General features: G+C 40.7%; 1 non-coding gene across 1 annotated transcript; it reads right to left on the reverse strand.

The window, feature by feature from the left end:
* Positions 1-20,094: 20,094 nt before the first annotated feature.
* On the reverse strand, positions 20,095-20,201 carry LOC117284092. Its single transcript, XR_004515163.1, has one exon. It is a non-coding gene; the product is annotated as a U6 spliceosomal RNA (small nuclear RNA).
* Positions 20,202-21,188: the final 987 nt, after the last annotated feature.

The raw sequence follows: 21,188 nt of genomic DNA on the forward strand, positions 1-21,188 counted from the left end.
CCCTGGGGCTGGGGCGGCCCCCAAGCTCGCGGGAACCGGTGGCAAACCACAGCCCTCGCCCGGAACGAGCGCGGACCGCAGCAACTCCCAAACTACGTTGACCCAGAGAGGGAGCGCGGGGAAGAAGCGGAGGTGGGAGTTCAAAGCCTCCCTGGGAGTTTTCGCCCTGGACAGGGCTGGCCGCTTCCGTCGCACACTTGGGCCTCGGGGAGCTCAGTTCCTCATCTTTTGCCCTCAGAGGAACCTTAAACTCGCACTTCAGATTTGGCCGTCAGTACTCTAGAGAAGGCTGGAAGCAGCCCTGCGTTCCTCGGACCGGAAGCTCCTCTGGCACAGAACTCCTTAATCGAAGTTCTATAAATTCCAACCCACCTCTCCTCTCAGAACCGGTCCAAAGGGACTAGCACAGAGGAGCTCGGGAAAGGAGTCCCGCGTTGACTGGCTTCCCACAGGCCGGGAACTCTGAGAACTACAACTCCCATAAGGTTGCGCGCAGGAGGCGTACACCCCGTAGGCTGTAAGGCCCCCAGCGCAGCCTGGCCTGGCCCCGAGAACCCTCCTTCCAGTCTCCCAGTCGTGGGTGTCCGCGAGGGGCTGGGTAGGTACTGTTAGACAGGGCGACCCGCAGGTTTGTCAGGGAAGGGCAGATTAGGAGTAGAACTGGATGGTGGAGGTTGCGTAGTTTGATTCTAGTTTTACACGTAGAAAGCTTTCTCAAAGTCCTGGAAGCGGGGTTACTGAAACCAAGAGCCCAGACACCTACTACCTATGAAACAGAACTTAAAAGAAATCAGTTCTCCTAGTTGAAATCAGTCTAGCAGCTCCCGCTCAGGTTCCACCCCTCCTTTTCCCTCCTGGTACCTGTAAGGTAGACAGTCATATTCCTGTAAATACAGTTTTGTAACTCCCAGAGGAGCTATAGTCTCTGTAAATAACTATGTTCAGTAAACAAAGTTCATGACACTGTTCCCATACGATTCATAAGGCTAAATTACTAAACTGTCTGCTAATGTCCTGTTCTTGTAAACTCACCACTGTGTCACTAAAAAGACCACCACCACTGCCCCCTCTCGACTAAATGTATTAAAATGGAGCTTTCCTTTGTTCAATCGCCCAGCACTTTAGACACAAGAATTTTGGACGTGAGTTCGGCTGGATCAGGTATACACGCCTGATAAAATCCTCCTCATTCCCATTTGGTCTCTTGTTCTTTAGAATTCCGCAACACCTAAGTGGTTAGCATTTGCGAAACTTGGCCCTTGATCTTTATATTTAGTTTACATTTACTACCCCCTCTCCACCTTTGATGTTGAAGAAAATTCTCAGGCCTAATCCTCTTAATCACATGGAACTTTATGTTCTCTGGCATGTTTACTTAAATCCAGAATACGTGTTTGTTGTGGAAACAGTCCAGACCTTGCTCAAGGTGTCTCAGTGACTAAGAACCTAGTCATACTTACTGCTTTTTGGGCTGTTCCCTGTTGAATACACAGGTGTCCCAAATCCGTATTCCCAGATCTTTGCAACAAGATGCAATCTAGAAATGTGTGTGTGAGATCATTGCAAGGTAAATGACAAGTTGTGAGAAGAGGCAGTTAGTTATGAGAAGAGTCTAAATATATGACTTTGAACCATTTCTTTAACCATTCTCAGTCATATCCTTGGGTGAAACTGGGACAGAAGTGAAGACGACTTGTGTATAGAGTCAGCATGCTACACACCTGAATCTAAACTTCCTTCTCAAACTGGAAGATTCTAAATGTGCTCCAGTGGGGAGCGGGGAGTTCTTTTGGAACATTGCATGTTGTCTCTGCTTTTCTCCATGTGCCAGCCATGGATGCACTTTTCAGTCTTTTGGTGTGTCCTGACATGATTAAAAACTGAATCCTGTTTCTCCATGGACTCCGTCACCTAACCCCATTCACATATTAAAACCTTAACCGCTGTAACTATATTAGATAATTAAAGTTAAATGAGGCCAGAAGTGTGGGATCCTAATCCAATAGGATTGGTAGTTTTGCATGAAGAGAAAGAGAGCGCTCTTGCCTCACCCGTGCACTGAGGAAAGGCCACTGTAAGCATGTTGGGGGAAGGTGGGCATCTGCAAACCAGGGAGAGGACCCTTACCAGCGCCTGACCACACTGCCTGCAGACTTCCAGCTTCCAGCTCTGTAAGTAGATAGATTTCTGTTGTTTACGCCACCCAGCCAATGGTATTTTGTTAGGGCAGCACAAACAGCCTAAAACGCTGATATACTACAAACTCCGTAAGGCATTGGGAGCATCAGACAATATAGTTTTGGAGCCTGTGCAATGAGATATAAACCCAATAGTTAAGAGCTTTTCAAAGACAAGGTACAGTTTGGGGCAGAAAGGCCCTGATACTGGGGCGGCTTCAGCAGTCTTGGTAATCTTTAGCACATCAGAGCCCCATCAGAGGCAATGCAATATAGATGTCTGGGTGCCAAAACCTTTCTACAATAGTAGATAAGGCGACCTCAGTCTACCCTTGGGCTACTGTTGGCAGAGAGGCAGCAGCTCGGTGAGGATGTGATCAAGACACCCAAGATAACTGAGCTCAGGATTTTTGCCAGTGAGTCAGCACGTTCCGTACTGAGTTACATATATGGGGAGAAAGAACATTTGCAACTCCTGTAAACAAGTAGCCTGTACTATATAACTGTGGAGGAATTTGCTGGCTTTGTGTGATATTGTGTCTAAGGGAGTGGAACTGAGTCCCATGCCACTGAGATGGTAAAGGCGTATCAAACATTTCCATGGCCCCACGTCTTTTCTTCAGTGGTCAGAATCTTAAGTGAGCCTTCCCGGGTGGCTAAACAGTGAACTTCCTCTTTGGCCTGTATGAGCAATCACAGCTTGTCCTGCCAGGGTGTGGGGGATGTGTTGGCAGTAAATCTCTGTAGAAAGCCAGAGCAGGCAAGTCTGGGAAAATGACAGATTCCATATCTGAAGGAACATGCTCTTTGTCCGCATATGTGAAACAACTCTTGGGCATCCTGTATTTTTCATGTACATACTACATGGTAGTGATGGTGAGCTTCAGTTTAAAAAGAAAGCTGGGAAGTCCTGAAATAATACTCTGGAGATGGAGACAACAGGAGGAGGAAGAATACTTCAACTTATTCTGACCCTGATTGTACCACCAGTCAGGGATACTTTTACTTTGTACCCAGGGATTGAACTCAGGGCCTTGCGCTTACAAATCAGGCAGTGGAACCACTGAGCTAAATCTCCGGCCCCCAGGCAGGGATATCTTGAAATACAAGCCCTCCTCTCACCAACCTGTCTTCAGAGAGTTACATTTAATATTATGCAAATCTTAATCCTGAGATTAGATAAGAAATAACAATATTCACTGTTTAATTCCCAGTGGAGAGCACAGTGCCTGGCTCACCACTGGCCCATAAATACTTGCCAAATAAAATCACATGATATGTGTGGTGGAGGACATTGTCCATTACGTTCGCTTGCTGCTTCCTGTATAAATCTCCTCCTGGGAAATTTGGTTTAGAGCAAATCATTAGCTTCACAACAGACATCAAGGAGTATGAAAATTAGTTTCTCCTCTTTTTTGCCTTGGTTTCCAGGAACTTTAATTTCAACTAAATGATAGCAAATATTTAGAACGTAATTTAGAAACATTATAACTGCGATCTTTTCCTCCATTTTATCATTATGGATTAGAAGGCAGAACGGTCAGTTAGGAGGCTGTTGCTGCAATCCAGGTGTGAAACATAAGAAATAGTTAACAATATAGAAAGGAGAAGAAGTCAAAGATAACACCTGAGTTTCTGGATTGGGTAACTAGCAAACGATGCCTTTCACCTGGGAAAGTTAAGCAGAAGAAGCAAATTAACTTGGAAGCTGTAGATGATGAGGTACTTGTGTGGCTGTTGAGTAGAAATGCTCTCCAGACAGTTATGTGGTTTGGAGCACAGACTAAGTTTGGACTAGGAAAATATATGTGGAACAATGGACATGGGTAAGTTAGAGAGTAGCCTCAGCTAAATAGGAAGGGAGAAATTAAATAGATTGGGCAGCATAGACATTAGCAAGAAGTTTAGCTGAGAAGAGGTGGTGATTAGGGATGTGGCTGGAGGTGTTTGATTTGTGAAATAGGGAAGAATTGTCTTCTGAAGATGAAAGAAGTTTGTATATATGTTTAAATGGTAATAGATGAAAGACTGAAGCAGGGAGAGATTGAAAGTATGAGATAGGATGACAGGTCTACTGAAGTGTTTAGGAAAGTAGGAGATGGGAAATTACAGCGGACCTTCACATTATGACCGGCCTGACGTACAAACAACTTGGGTTCATTAGGTTAATGGGAGATTCGCCTGCCCCTTGTTATCTATAGCATGTACACAAGTAAACATCCAGATCTCAGCTGTATTGGCTTACATCCAACTGGCGTTACAACCCGCCCTCGGAAACCTATTGAGTTTATGAGTTAAGGGCACACTGTACTTAGATATCATAAGTAGGCTCAGAAGGAGAAAGTGCTCTATGTCTACATCGACAAGACGGAAAGGACAAAGAAAAACTGTGAGAGGGTACATTAGTAGTTACATTAGTAGTTCAAGAATTTGAAGGATTTTTGTGTCTTTGTTGTTTCCTTTTTTAATGCAGAATCATATTTGGTGGGTTGGTGAATGGTACTCTTGATAGTTCGAGGAACATGGAAAGTGAAATACCCACAGCATAGCCAGACTTATCAGACACCGTGGAGAGAGCAGTTTTCTTTAACTTTTTCGTGTAGCAGAATCACCTGGCAGTATTTGTTAGCAGGCAGGCTCAAGACATCATTATGTCCTAGTAGATCTGAGTAGAGCCAGGACTCTATTTTAGACTGGACCTAGCTGATTCTAATATGGTATTTCTTCACGTCAAACTTTGAAATTACTGATATAAAATGTCCCAGTATTTGCGTATGGCCTCCTGTATATTTTAAATCATCTCTAGAATACTATAATATCCATACAACGTAAATACTGTATAAAATAGTTGCTATACTGTATTGTTTAGCGGAGAATGACAAAAGTCTGAACATAGTAGAGATGCAGTTTTAAAAAAGAAAATATTTATGATTTGTGGATGGTTAAATCTGTGAGTCGGTGGTATGATTTGGATGCATGTCCTCCAAAAGTCTGTGCACTAAAGGCTTGGTTCCTGGGGTGGCACTATCAAGGGATGTTGGAACCTTTGAGAAGTGGGACCTCGTGGGAAATCCTTAAATAACTGAAGGCTAACCCTTTGAGGGGACTATGGGATCCAGTCTCTTCCTCTTTTTTTTTTTTTTTTGTTTGTTTTTGTACCAGGGATCAAACTCAGGCCCTTGCACTTGCAAAGCAGGCAGCAAAACCACTGAGCCAAATCCCCAGCCCTGTTTGTTTGCTTTTTTGAGACAGAGTCTTAACATGCAGTTAAGGCTTGCCTTGAACTCATGATGATCCTCTTGCCTCGGCCTCCCAAGAGCTGGGATTACAAGTGTGTCACTATGTGCCTGGCTCTTCCTCTCATTCTTTGCTTCCTTACTCATGAGAGAGGTTTGCCCTGTCATATGCATCCTCTATGATGCCAGCTTCACCAGAGGCTCAAAGTCATGAGATCACCTGAATTTGAACTGGAACCTTCAGAACCATGAGGCAAAATAAGCTCTTTTCTTTCTCTTTCTTTCTTGTATCTCACTTCTCTTTTACTGGATATTGAATTCAGTACCTTCCCAGAGCTGTACTCTCAGTTCTCTTTCATTTTTTATTTTGAGACAGGATTTCGCTAAGTTGCTAAATTGTCCAGGATAAGCTCAAACTTGCAGTCCTCTTGCCTCACCCTCCCAAGATGGCTGGGATTACAGGTGTGCATCACTGTGCCCATTGAGCCTTTTCTCTTGATAAAATAATTGCTTTAGGTATTTTGTTATAGTGATGGGAAAGCTGTCAGGTACAGTGCAGAATCCACACTTAGAGAGCTGACTATTTAATGTGGAGAATCTTTATAAAATAAGAAGAATTATCAGTGGAAAGAGAATAAGAAGCTAAAATGCATAATTCCTAGGAGTTGACTCAAAGAGTTGGAAGAAAGTGTAATGAAAAAGAAAGGAATCCATTGGCTCATAACTGTAATCTGAACTACTTGAGAGGCTGAGACAGAAGAATTACAAATTTCATGCTATCCTGGGCTACTTATTGAGACTGTCTCCAAAATAAAGGAAAAGGGCTGGGGTTGTAGTTCAGTGATAGAGTAATTACCAAGTATGTGAGTCCCTGGGCTCAATCCCATTAATGGAAAAAAAAAAGAGGAGGAAATATAACCGTGGAGAGCAGAATGCCTCTTATTAAAGGGTCAGAAAAGTCATCTCTCCTTAAAATAGAAAAGAAAAGGATAAAGACAAATGTTGAAACAGATCTTGTTAGATATTTGTAGTTTCGCCTCCAACATTTTCCCCAGTGATAGCTCCAACAAATTTGGAAAAGAGAAAAACCATCAGTAATGATACAGTGGTTGAATGGTGAGTTCTTTTCATATACCAAGCACACAAGTATGCCATTTGATCCTTACAGTAACTCAGGTGCTAGGTCCAATGTTCCTGTGAGCACTTCATTAAAAAACTGAGGTTAGGGCTGGGGATTTAGTTCAGTGATTCTGCCTCCTGTCTCAAAAGTGCAAGGTCCCAAGTTCAATCCCCTGTACCAACAAAACAAAACAAAAAACAAAAACTGAGTTTAGAGAACTTATAAGTAACTTGCCCAAGGATCCGTAGTTCTTAAGTGATGGTGCCCGAGGAATCTAAACTTCAAACCCTACTTGTCTGACACCTGAGCCTACAGTATGAGCTGCAGATATTATGCTGCCAACCTTCTCTTGAGCAGGAAGTGGTATAATTTGTCTAATGGCATGGATAACACCTCTCTGAGGTGGCGAAGCTTAATTGTGTCAACATGATTGGCTTGGGAGCCCCTAGGGATTAGTAAAGCACACTTCTAGGTGTGTGTGTGTGTGCACATCACAGAGGTATTTCCTTGGGTACTATATGTGCTCACTGGTCCCTTCCTCTCTGGTGTTGTTCACCTGCTTGGCTTCTCCACTTCTGTGAAGTAAGCATCTTTGTTCTACCAGGCCCTTTTGAAATGATGTTGGAGCCAGCCAACCATGAATTGAATCCTCTGAAACTGTAAGCCAAATTAAACCTCACTTCTTTAAGTGAGGTGAGGTGTTGGATATTTTGTCTTAGCAACAGGAAAGCTAAAATATTCTTGAGTTTTTGTTGCTATAAAAAATCCTTGAGACAAAGTAGTTTATAAGGACTAGAAATTTGGCTTGTGGTTCTGGAGGCTAGGAAACCCAAGAGCATAGTGTCAGTATTCTCCGGGTGTCTAGTGAGGGCTTTCTTGTTGCATTTTAACATGGCAGAGAGCATTATGGGTGGAGGGCAAGAGAGAATGAGTGAGTTTAGATTAAAAGATGCACCCAAAGTCCTCATGCACTCATAGGCAGGGCTTTTGGAAGGTGATTGAATTATGAAGTTGCTATAGCTGACTTTCTCTTTGGAGGTGGGGTTTGTTTGGAAGAAGTGGATCTTGGGAGCATGACCTGGAAGGATATATCTCCCTTCCTGTCTCTTCCCTTTCCTATCTGCCTCATGGACACCAGAACATGAGCAGCTGTCCTTCCTCTATTTTCCTCTGCCGGCCTGGGCTGCCTTGGGGCCAAGGACTCTACCGGTATTCTAACAACGAGCCAAAATAAAACTCTCTTCCTTTAAGTTGTGGGTGTCAGCTACTGCACTGCAGGGACGGTGGGGGAGGAGGGAGGAGAGCAATAGAGGGGGAAGGGGAGGATAAGAACACTTTCATGATAAAACTATTCTCGTGATAACTGATCTGTTTCCACGAGAACAACCTTAAACCCTCCCATGGGCCTGACTTCCCTATATTGTCATAGTGGGCATTAAAGTTCCAATACATGAACTGTTGGGGGACACCTTCAAACCATAGCTACTTCTTTTTTTTTAATTGAATTTATTGGTACATTCTAGGTAGACAGTACAGTTACATTCATTACTGGGATCTTGTACATTTACATGACAGGTCTTGGTTCTCATTTTTCCCCCTTGTCCCCTGCCCTCCCTTCAGCCCCTCCTCCCCTCCCCACCTAAAAACACTTTAATTCCATTTTTACCTTTTCTCATATTTTTTCCCTTTCCCTTATTCCCCTTCCCCTACCCTTCTCACTGTCCCTACACCTTTAGTCCTTTTCTTCCTATTTCACATTGTTAAATATCACGTTAGGATCTTGAGTACTATTTTAGTTTTTCACACCAGAGAAACTATTTGGTATTTACACATGTGTGACTTATTTATTTCACTTAGGAGTATATCCTCAAAATGTATCCATTTACCTATGAATGAATCTACTTTTTCATTCTTTATGGCTGAGTAGTATTCCATTTTATAGAAAAACTACATCTTCCTTATCCAGACTCCAACTGATGGAAAATGGGCTGTTTCCAAGTCTTAGCTATTACAAACTGTGCTGCTATAAACATAGATGTGCATATGTCAGTGTGATATGATTCTTTTAATTCTTTTGGAAAGATACCCAGAAGAGGGATGGCTGGGTCAAATGGAACCTCCAGTCCCAGCTCTTTGAGGTATCTCCATGTTGATTTCCACAGTGGTTGCACCAGTCTGCACTCCCACCAACAATGGAGAAGGGTTCCTTTCTCCCACAACCCTGCCAACATTTGTTATTGTGTCATTTCTTGATAGCAGCCATTCTTTGTGGGGTGAGGTGAAATCTCAGTGTTGTTTTCATCTGCATCTCTCGAATGTCCAGTGATGTGGAAGATTTTTTCGTATATTTACTTGCTACTTTTACTCCTTTGTCTGAGAAACATCTGTCCATTTCAGAGGCCCATTTTGAATCGGTCTTTATATTTGGGGGGCTGATTATTTTGAGTTCTTTATATATTCTAGATAATAGTCCTTTGTCTGAGGAGCAGCTGGTAAAAATTTTTTCCCACATTGTAGGTTGTCTTTTAGTTCTGTTGATGGTTTCTTTTGCAGTGCAGATGCTTTTTAATAAGATGAGATCCCAGTTGTTGATTATTAGCAAAACCATTTCTAAGAGAAAAGTTTAACCAACAAATACTCAATATCACCAAAGAGAAAGATCCTGAGTAAGTAACTTAGCGTGATACATGGAGGGAATGGAAAAAATAAACACAAAGCCCAAAGTTAGTAGAAAGAAGGAAATAATAAAAATTAGAACAATAAATCTAATAAAAATGAGAAAAAGCCAATGAAACTAAGAGCTGCTCTTTTGAAAAGATAAAATTGATAAACCATTCGCTAGGTTAAGAAAAAAACCAGAAGACTCAAACAATGTTAGAAATGAAAGAAGAGACATTGCAACTTGTACCCTGCCTGTCATGGGTTAAGCAGATTTTCTCCAGCATGCCCTTGCACCATGGTGTCTCTACCTTAGTGCCAGATGACTATGTACTGAAGCCATAAGCCAAAAATAAAACTCTCCTCCTTTAAGTTGTGTATATTAGGTGTTTTAGCTCAGCAACAAAGAGCTAATACATATGCAGAAATACACATCTAGCAAAAATACTTGCAAACTGAGCTCAACAGCACTTTAAGGGGCTCATTTACCATGACAAAGTGGGACTTATCCCTGGAATTCAAGGACAGCTCAACATACATAAATCCAGAAATGTGATAGGCTGCGTTCACAGAATGAAGAATGAAAACCGTAATTATCTCAATAGATGCAAAAAGCCATTCAACAAAATTTTTATGATAAAGGACAAATTATAGAAGGAATACACCTCAACACAATGAAGGCTGTGTATGACAAGCCCATAGGTAGACTCATCCTCAATGGTGAAAAGTTAAAAGATTTTCCTCTAAGATCAGAAACAGGGTGAGAATGTCCATTTTCCCATTTCCCTATTCAGTAGAGCAGAAGTCCTAGCCAGAACAAATGGGAAAGAGAAGGAAATAAGCAGTATACAGATTGGAAAGCAGGATGTTAAGTTGTCTACTTGCTGACAGAATGATCAAATAGAGAAAACCCTAAAAATTCCACCAAAAACATTTAGAACTGATACATGAATTCAGTAGATTTACCATATATAAAATCAACCTTTAAATATTGATGTTTTTCTATACACTAATATATATATATATATATCTTGAATACTATGGTGTTAAGCCTTAAAAATAAGGAAATCCTGAGACTCTGACAATATGGATTGCACTGGTGATAACAGTGAAATAGGCACGGAAAGATAAATACTGCGCGATGTTCCATATAAGTCAACTGTAAACAACGTCAGACTCATACAAATAAGGAGTGAAATGATGGTCACCAAAGACTTGAAGGTAGGGAAACGGGGGAGATGATAGCCAAAGGACACAAAATTTCAGTTGTACAGGAGGAGTAAGTTCAAGAGCTCTATCAACCCCGTGGTAACTACAGCTAACAACAATATTTTGTATATTTGAAAGTTGCTAGTAGATTTTAAGTGTTCTCATTACAAAAATGATAAATAAGATGATGTCCCTGTTAAATAACTTTTCTCAATATATATACATATCAAAATACTACATTGTTGTATGCTATAAATACATATAATTTTAATTATCAATTAAAAGTATTAAATACTGAAATATTCAGAAGATAGCTCAACACAATAAAGGCCATTATGACACGTCCATGGATAGTAGCATACTCAGTGTTCTTAGGATATATTATGTAAAAATAAATACTATACTGTAAGTATACTCCAGAACTTCAATTATTCATTAGTTTGATACTGGAGGACCTTACAGTCCACCTCTTGTCTACATGTCTGTTTCCTTCCCAGTATGTATCGCCACCCAAGAGGTAAATATGTTTAGCTATGTGTCCTTTTCTAGCCTGTACTACATAGAGAGATCCTGTCTCAAAAAATAAAAGCAAAAACCAAAACCACCCTCCCCCCATCCAAGTTTGATAGTGATTCTCCAACACAAATGAAGCCAGACATGGTCACATTTTACAACAAAACGAAAGGCAGAGTAGATATTGTAGATGACTTAGGCAGCAACTGAGATGTCACTTGAAACACAAAGCACTGGCCAATGGTTGTGTTTTACTCCATCGTAAACGTGTGCGGCATAAGTGGTTTGATAGTTTACAAAGAAAATAACAAGCGCAAAATATCACCAAGAAGTTTTCTTAGAGGAAGAGGACTGGAATTGATAAATGGTCAGTTGCAATGCAGGAAGAATGGTATGTGTCTGTTCAAGAACTGCAAAAGAATTCTGGAGGGGACTGGTGAACAGACAGGTGAATCATCACAAGAACCTCCTAAGAAAAGAGGAAGACCAGCAGGTGCCACGTGTGTCCTTCCAAAGAGGACAGGAAGACAAAACACATGTACCATAGTGTAAGCGGCACTCGTGTGTGGAACATGCTGTTCTTGTGTGTGAAGACCACCTCGGGTGTGATAATGGAAGTAAAGATTATTTTTGTCGTAGAGTTTTATTTGTATTTTCATTGTTGTCCATATAGGAACTTATTTGTTATTTTTTTACATTTTATAAATAAACAGTTGATGTTGAAAGTGTTGATGTTTATTATAAACACTCAATACATATTAAAAATTTAATATTCTATCATATTGATATTTTATTTTCCTGTTAAGTACACATTGTATAATATAATAAAACTCATAAAATTAAAAAATAATTCATTAATAGAAATACTCCTAAAAAATAAATGTGGTTGTTATATACTCATCTAATGCTCTTTTTTTTAAATTTGACCTAAAAAAATAAAAAATAGATAAAAATTTGACCTGACACACACAATTAAATCATCTGGGAAGCAATTTATCTCCTTCCCCCACTTGCTGGACTTGATTAAGTTTGTGTTCAAATAATCATAAGTGTCATACTTTGATGCGATGATTTTTGAACTAAGATTATGTTGTTTGTCATAGAGGACAATTTTTCCCCATAAGGAAAGGCCATGGGTAAAAATGGTAACATGTACAAACAAGGAAACAAATGTCCACTCAAAAATAAAGAATCACCTTTTCACCTCCCTCCAACGGCTAATTCATGTAGAGTGTGCTCTCCTGCTGTCCTGAAACAAGATGTGTTATGGCTGCTCAAAGGCATTCTTTTCCTAGGCGATATCAGTGTGAGAGCATAATTTTCAAGATACAACTCAAATGCCCTTCTATGCAGAAATCCCTTTTCTAGTTCCATAGGCAGAGTGACAGGCTTCCATTTTTATTGTCTTAATTTGTTCACTCGTCTCTAGTCCTTTGTATGTGTTTTGGTTGTATTTGTCTATCTGTTAGTGTTCCCCACTGTGCCTTTTACCAGTGCTTTGTACATGGTAAACACTCAATAATTGTTCGATTTAATTCACCTGAAGTGATAACTCTAGACTGGTTAAACTTCAGTCTGCCTGAACATCATGCTGGACACCAGAGTAGCACAAAGCTTCTCTGTGTTTATATTCTGTGCTTGCGCAAAGGGGGTCAGGCCCCAAATTCCCAATTTTGTGCTTTTTTGACTCTGTCTACACATCCAACAAAATCTGGTGGGCTCTTACTGTTTTTTGGGTGGGAGCCAGAGAAGAACACCACAGAGTAGAATGTGCTGGGCTCTGTGTAATTATTTATATTTATTTCCTCCAATAACAAAGCAAAGTAAATGCACTGGTTGGGAATCTCCTGGCTTCAAGGATTAGTAAAGACAATTCAATGATGTAAATGAAAAAAATCAAACTTATGGATTCATATAACCCAAAAGTAGTTATGGACTTCAGGATCTGGGACTAGATGGTCACGTGTTGGTGTAAGCTTGTTCTCCATTTTATGGCTACATTTCCTGTGTCTCATTTATTCTTTCATGGGTTTTCCCCTCTTGGGCTGCCAGCAATTCCAGGATTACCTTCTGTCCTCTTGCGGCCCTTTGTCAAAAGAAATAATGCTTTAGCTGCTCCAGTAAAGTTTTGTGTTCATCTATCGAACTTCCTTGGATCCTAAACCCATTTTCCTAGAGGGAGGATGTCTTAGACACCTTGTCACTGGGACAAAATACGTGACACCCGTAACCTAAAGGAGAGGTTTAGCTTGTGGATGCAGAAATGGCATGTGAGAGAGGTCTAGGAAAGGAAAAGTCACTCACATCGCGATGGTCAGCATGCAGAGAGATCAGGGAGGAGTGCAGAAGCAGAAGCACCCTTCCAGGTCACTCTCCCAGTGACCAGCCATCTGGCCTCCAACAGCACAGCTACCTCTACGCCATCAGTGATTAATCCATAGATGAGCACAGCACACCCTTGACCCCATTACCTTTCAAAGCTCCACCTCCAAACACATGAAGCCTTTGGGGGACATAGATCGGAGTCACTACAGAGGGGATGTATTGACTGACCATATCTGGGTCACATTCTCACATCAGTATCTTGGGAGTGGACCCCACCAAAAAGACCTAGACTAAAGGTGAGTAAGGAGTAATTTTCCGAGAGAATTGGACGTCTTTTTACATGAAAGAGAAATGGATACTGGATAGACAGACCATTATAATAGTTATAATTACCTCAGTTTTAAAGATAAGGAAATGATGGCTTAGAATGTTTGCATGTGTAGTTCAGGGTCATTGCTAATTTACAGTAGAGAGACTGGATTTTTCTGTCTGACTTTTTTTAGGTACCATGGATCAAACTATCTGATTTCTAATTCTAGCTTTTATGCTATATAGTTCATGCTATAAGAAAGGTTATTCATCAAAATCATTAAAACCCTGCCAGCCAATGAGGGTCACTTTTTTGTTGTGATAAAATATATATAACATAAAAGTAACCATTTTAATCATTTTTTAGTTCAGTAACATTCAATATATTCATAATGTTCTACAACTATCAATACTTATCCATTTCTAGAAAATTTTCATCATTCCAAACTAAAATTTTATAGCTATTAAACAATTTTCTTCACTCTCCCTCTCCTCCAGTCCCTAGAACCATTATTCTACTTTCTATCTCTATGAGTTTGATTATACTAAATGCATAATATAAAAGGAACCACACAATATTTCTCCTTTTGTGTCTAGCTTATTTTACTTAGCATATCCTCACAATTCATCTATGTTGTAGCCTATTTCAGAATTTCCTTCCCTTTTAAGAAGAAATAATACTCCTTTGTCTATATTATGTTTTGTTTTATCCATTCACCCATTGATGGATATTTGGATTATTTCCACCCTTCAGCTATTTTCAATAATGCTACTATGAATGTGGACATACAGATATCTCTTCAAGTCTCAGATCTTAATTCTTTTGGGTATATACCCAGAGGTGGAATTCCTGGACCATATGGTAATTGTATGTCTAACTTTTTGAGCAACTACCATTGCTGTATAGTGACTGTACCATTTTTCCTTCCCACCAAAAGTACACAGAGTTCCAATTATTCTATATCTTTGTCAGCATTTATTGTTTCTGGGCTTTTAAAAAATAGTAACCATTCTAATGGCTGTGATACGGCATCTCATAGTCGTTTTTATTTGCAATTTTCCTGATGATCAGTGTCATTAAGCATCTTTTTTCTGTACTTTTTGACTATCTGTGTGTCTTCTCTGAAGAAATGGTTTTTTCCAAATCTTTTGCCCATTTTTGAACTGAACTGTGTATTTGTTGTTTAATTGTGGGAGTTCTTTCTCAATTCTGGGTATCAATTCCCTATCAAATGTATGATTTGCAAATATTTTTCCATTCTGAGGGCTGCCTTTTCATTCTGTTAATACTGTTAATATTGTCCTTTGATAAACAATAGTTTTTAATTTTGATAGTCCAGCTTATCTTTTTTTCCCCTCTTGTTGTTGCTTGTCCTGTTGACATTATGTGTGAGGATCACCTTCGAAGTGCAGTGCATTGGAAGGACATTGTGTTGTCATTAGTCATAGGACATACGTGCATAACCGTAGTGGTTATTTTCCAGTGTCAACCAGTTGAAATCGTCGTTGTAAAAAAGAAAATGGGGGCTACCTGAATGAGAGGTCGGGGTAGGATGGTACAATGAGGGGAGGGACTTTTATGAATTGTAGAACAGTAGGAGTCTGACAGGGAAAAGGAGCAGAGTTGCTAGCGGGGGAAGAGTGATGTATTGAGAAGAAGCATAAATATTACCTATGTCACTCCTGTTAAGACGTTCTTGCATCAAAAGTCATGACAAAGCTGTATAATGCTTTAAAAATCCTTCAGCATCTTCTCCTTGGTTCTGTACTCAGCACTATGAACTAGAGAAGAATGCTATATATGAAAACATTACGAAAGCTGTATAAGGTTGTATTGTTATCACTAATGTATTTCTTCAATAAATAAGCGTATAAAATTGAAGCATAAGCGTACAGACCTAGGAGGGAAAATAATAGATATGGAAAGGCATCACCAGATCTCCTTTTCAGGAAAGACATGCACCCAACTGTGAGGAGTGTAGTCAACACAGAAACCCGCCTCACCTAATGTCATTCCTTCTGTCTGCCCTCTCCATTTGGTGACCGAGTAAGATGGGGCCACTTTGGCCCGACATGGGGTGTTCTTGAGGGCAATCCTGAAGTGCCTCGGATCCCCAGTGAGGAGGTGGAGGCTCCCTTGGGTCGGGAGTAAAGGTTCATTTCTTGCTCTGCTTGTTTTCACACGGGGAATTGAACTCAAATCCTCTTGGTTGCTAGCAAGCGTGGTACCTTTCAGCCACACCCTTAGCTCTTCCTCTGCTTAATCCTCCTTCCTCTTTCTTTCATAGGTGTTGATCCCAAATCAACATTTCACACCCAAACTCTGACTCAGCACCTGCTTCCAAAACAACCCAAACTATGTCAAGTGCTTTTACTGATTATCTAATCCGAACTCCTTATTAAATAGGAAAAGTTTGCTTACTTTTTAAAAATTCAAATTATTCTACCTGCTTATACAATGAGAAGAATACTTAAATAGGAAAGAACTCACAATATTTGGGGATCATTTGCCGTAATCTCAAATTACTATTCCAAATTTTGAGTATCTCAGAATTTACCTAGCCCTTTATGAACTATCACTTTCTCTAGATTTCTTCTACTTTTTCACCAGTATAAACAATACCACAATAAATATTTTTGGGCATAAAGGTTTTTATGTATTCTAAATTATTTTTTAAGATGGATTCCAGATATAATAGTAATGGGTTAATGGCCTGCTATTTTAAAGTCTCTTCATGGATAGTATTCCAGAGGTTTGAAATAGTTTTTCCTATCAACAGAGTAAACATTTCAGTGCATTTTCCTAGCATGTTACAGGAGAGATAATTACTAGTTAAATTCCAATTTGTGACAGTGCTGAGTCCTTGTGTCCTAGGTTAGGCTACTTTCCTTTGGTCAAATATCAATATGTATGAAAGCTCACAGTGTAAAGCAGGTCTTATCGGCTCTCTGGTCCCCTCACCCATCGGTACACAAACAGCTCCCAGAGATACCTCTGTGGGGGGAAGGGCGAGCAGGTGGCGACAGTAAAGGCCTGGAGATTCCTCCCTGGGAAGTGATAGAGATGGGCAGTTATGAAGAGAAGCCGCAGCGGTGGACAGGACCCCATAGGCTGGGTAGGTCCACCTGTTTCCAGCACGGTACTGTTTGCATATAGTCGTGTTGGAACCAAACACTGCAGAAAACTGGAAATACTCACACAGAGATGTTATTTAATTTTACAAAACGATGACATTCCAGAGCAGTGACGGTGAATGTTTTAGAGATGAGTGTCCAGACAGCAACCCTCAAACCCACTTATTTATCGCAAAGTGCCAACAGTGCAATTAAACGTGAAGACTGAGGCTTTAGTCTAGAAAAAACAACTCATACAGTACAATCTTTTGTCTTAAAATACACATGCCACAGGTTCACCACCGCTGAAAATCTATAGCATTGTTATACAATTTCTTTTTTACTTGATATTAGCATAATTTTGCATGTTATTAAATATGTCTACATGCAGTTTTAATAGTTTAAGTTTAGTGTGTTAAATGAAATATATGGATTGTGAGATAGGTACCAACATTTTCATTTTAAAGATGAAAACCATGATGTACAGAAAGTTTTTAAAAATTTCTACAAGTCTCACAACTAGTGAGGGGAGAAACTCATATCTAAATCCTGTCAGGTCTGACTCTAACATTCAGGTTTCCCCATTATACCACGCTAACCCTCAGGACATAAAATAAATCTAGCATCAACTTTCTTTTGCTCTCTGGCAGAAGCTCTGGGGACCAGGGCATCTCTGAGAAAGCAGAGCGGTTGAAATACAGCCCCAATCCCAATTCCCCTGCAATGCCTCTTGTGTTCCGTATGTAGTTAGCAAACTTACAGCAACGTAAAAGCCCAAGTACCTAAATATTAGGCGCACAAAGGTAAGTGCGGTGCAGTTTGAACATCAGTATCTGCTTCAGAGGCAGGAGTAAAAGGGAGAGCAAATTAAAGCCTGGCGCTCTGTGCTGGGAGCAGGTGGGAGGGCAACGGGCAGAGCTCACGACGCACGCATTCCAGGCTTGAAAGGTCACTGTTGGTCTCTCCCAAGCACACTGCTGCCGCAGAGAAATGTGGCCTAATTAGAGCGGCACACATTTGCTCACACATGAACTTCCTCTTGATGCTAAAGGGATCCTTTCTCTCTGTTATTAGTGTTAAAGACACCAACCGGCCTTTCTCTTGGCGTCATCCACTAAGCCCTCTGAGCGCCCAATTCAGCAGGACCTGAGGATTTGCCTCCTGGAGAGGGAAACCTCTGATTTCCACTAGAGGGCGCTTGCTGCCAGTTTTCAGCTAAGGGTTGTTCCTGGGGAACTGGAAGTCTGCAATCAGCGGGTGGTCAGACACACACACACACACACACACACACACACACACCCACCCCCACACACCTCTGCTTCTATTCTATCTGTTGGAACATTGTCTTGAATATTTCATGTTGCATCCTTAATCACTCTGGAAGTGTTCTTTATTTTCTTCTGAAGCCATGAAACTCCTTGCTTTTCTAAGGAGGGGAAGAGGGATGTGTGGGAGGATTCCCTACCCTCAGTATCCTCTCCTTGTCCTTTCTCTCCCCGCCTAGCCGTCCGGGCAGCAGCCCTTCAGCAGGTGGAGGCAGAAGGGTGTCGCCTGCTTTCATGAGCGATAGCCATGCACAGTGCCACTCGGTACCTGTGTTTTTTGCTGATGTAGACCAACCATGGAGAGGGTGTTAGAAACTCCCAGGAGCAGAACACTGAGATGCAAAGATTCATGAGGGAGAAAGGCTCATGTGAGAAAAGGAAATTAGAAACCAAGCAAGCGGCACTCAAGAGACCGCGAATACCACTCATAACAATGAAGTTTCCATGACACCAGTTGACTCAGGTTGGTCTCCTCAATAATTTATGTGGCAACTCTCTCTTCCTTTGGTAATGGGTTGTAGTGTGTGTGTAGAGGGGAAGCTTTGCAAATGTTTCCTTGTCGTTCCCTTTCGCTGTCTCAGAGGCAGTCGCGTTGTCCAGAGGATTTCCCAGGTGGAGCCACGGACTCCAAGTGCCTGCCATTTGCCTAAGGTAACCGAGTGAGCCAATGGCAATTGCGATGCTAGCCAGCAATTTCCTCATCAGTGCCCTATGAGCAGTGCTGAAGTGTTTCAGGCACCTGGGGGGTGGGGCAGGACTGGATGTGTAGACAAATATCTGTAGATGAGTGGATTTTGTGATGTAGACAGCACTTAAACTGTGCTGCGTTCCTTTGGAAAATGATGCTATGGAAATTCTATCTCTGATGGAGTTTTGTCCAGTTAATTTACAGAGGGGAGATTTTATATATATGGTATGGTCTGCTCCCTTGCCAACACTGTAGTCTAAGTCCATTCCTCTCCATGCCTGGGTTTGAGCTTGTTTTCCCTGGCTTTGCCCTCTCCTTTCCAGTCCACACTCTGTACATTTTCTGCCAGAAGCTTCCTGGAAAGCCAATTATCCCATGACCTTCTTCATATAGAAAAATCTCTCTTTTTTAAACTTTTCTTTTCTTTTTATTGAGTTTATTGGTACATTTTAGGTATACAGTACAGTTACATTCATTATTGGGATCTTGTAACTTTATAGAAAAATCTCTTAAGGTGGGATTCACAAGCAAGCGATGTTAGTCCTGTAGATATGCTTTATTTGGCCTGTGTATTTTTTTTCATTGAGTTTATTGGTACTTTTTAGGGATACAGTGCAGTTACACTCATCATTGGGATCTTGTATCTTTACATGACATATCCTGGTTCTTATTTTTTCCCCTTACCCCTGCCCTCCCTTCACCCCCACCACCCTTCCCTATTTACAAAGACTTTGTTTCCATTTTTCCTTTTCTCATATTTTTTTCTTTGCCCTTCTTTCCTTTTCCCTATCCTTCCCACTTCCCCTACTCCTTTAGCACTTTTCTTCCTATTTCACATTATCAATTATACAGTTTGAATCTTATTTACACTTAGTTTTTCCCACCAGAGAAACTATTCAGTATTTACACATGTGTGTCCTATTTATTCACTTAAGAGTATGGCCTCAATGTGCATCCATTTAGCCATAAATGACTCTACTTTCTCCTTCTTTATGGCTGAGTAGTACTCCATTTTATAGAAAAACCACATCTTCTTTATCCATTCTCCAGTTGATGCTCAATTGGGCTCTTTCCAACTTTTAGCTATTAAAACTGTGCTGCTATAAACATGGGTGCGCATATATCACTGTGGTATGATTCTTTTAATTTTTTTGGAAAGAAACCAAGCAGAGGAATAGCTGGGTCAAATGGGACCTCTATGCTAGTTCTTTGAGGTATCTCTATATTGATTTCCACAGTGGTTGCACCAGTCAGCACTCCCACCAACCATGAAGAAGGGTTCCTTTATTCCCACAGCCCCACCAGCATCTGTTATTGGTTGATTTCTTTCTTTTTTTCCTCCCAGTATTGGGGACCACACTTGGGTCCTTGCATTTGCAAGGGAGGCTGCAGAACCACTGAGCTAAATCTCCAGCCCCCCAAAAATATGGAACACTTCATGAATTTGCATGTCATCCTTGCACAGGGGCCATGCTAATCTTCTCTGTATCATTCCAATATTAGTATATGTGCCACCGAAGCAAGCACTATTGGTTGATTTCTTGATAGCAGCCATTCTTTCTGGGGTAAGGTGGAATCTCAGTGTTACTTTCACCTGCATCTCTCACATGACCAATGATGTTGAACATTTTTTCATATATTTATTTGCTGCTTTTACTTGTCTGTCTGAGAAATGTCTGTTCATTTCAGATTCCCATTTTTGAATCAGGTCTTTATATTTGGGGGAATCTGATTTTTCTGAGTTCTTTATATATTCTAGATAGTAAGTGGTCCTTTGTCTGAGGAGCAACTGATAAAAAATTTGCCCACATTTTAGGTTGTCTCTTAGCTCTATTAGTGGTTTATCTTGCAGTGCAGAAGCTTTTCAATAAGATGAGATCCCAGTTGTTGATTCTTTGTGCTAGTTCCCATGCTACTGAGGATTTGTTCATAAAGTCTTTTCCTATGCCAATGTCTTCAAGAGTTCTACCTAACTTATCTTCCAGCAAATTTAGTGTTTCTGTTTTAATATTTAGATCTTTAATATACTTCACGTTTAATTTAGTGCATGGTGAAAGATAAGGGTCTAGTTTTAATCTTTGGAAGGTTGAAAGCCAGTTTTTCCAACACAATTTATTGAGAGGCTGTCTTTCCTCCAGTGAGTATGGTTGGCTGCTTTTTCAAAGATGTGGTAGCTGAGTACATCTGGAGTTGCTTCAGCATCTTCACATCTATTCCACTGACCCTCAGGTCTGTTCTTTGCCAGTACCATGCTGTTTTCATCACAGTGGCTTTGTAGCATAGTTTCAAGTTGGGGATTTTGATACCCCTGTCATGTCTCTGTTGCCTAGAATTGCTTTTGCTATTCTAGGTCTCTTCTTGTTCCAAATGAATCTTTGGACTGTTTTCTCCAGTTCTGTGAAATATACAGTTGGGATTTTAATCAGGATTGCATTAAATCTATATAACAGTTTTGATAATATGGCCATTTTTATGATGTTGATTCTTCCTACCCAAGAGCAAGAGATATCTTTC

This window comes from Fukomys damarensis, unplaced genomic scaffold (genome assembly GCF_012274545.1).
Source record: "Fukomys damarensis isolate Sample0158 unplaced genomic scaffold, DMR_v1.0_HiC HiC_scaffold_33, whole genome shotgun sequence".
In the NCBI taxonomy this organism is placed as follows: Eukaryota; Metazoa; Chordata; class Mammalia; order Rodentia; family Bathyergidae; genus Fukomys; species Fukomys damarensis.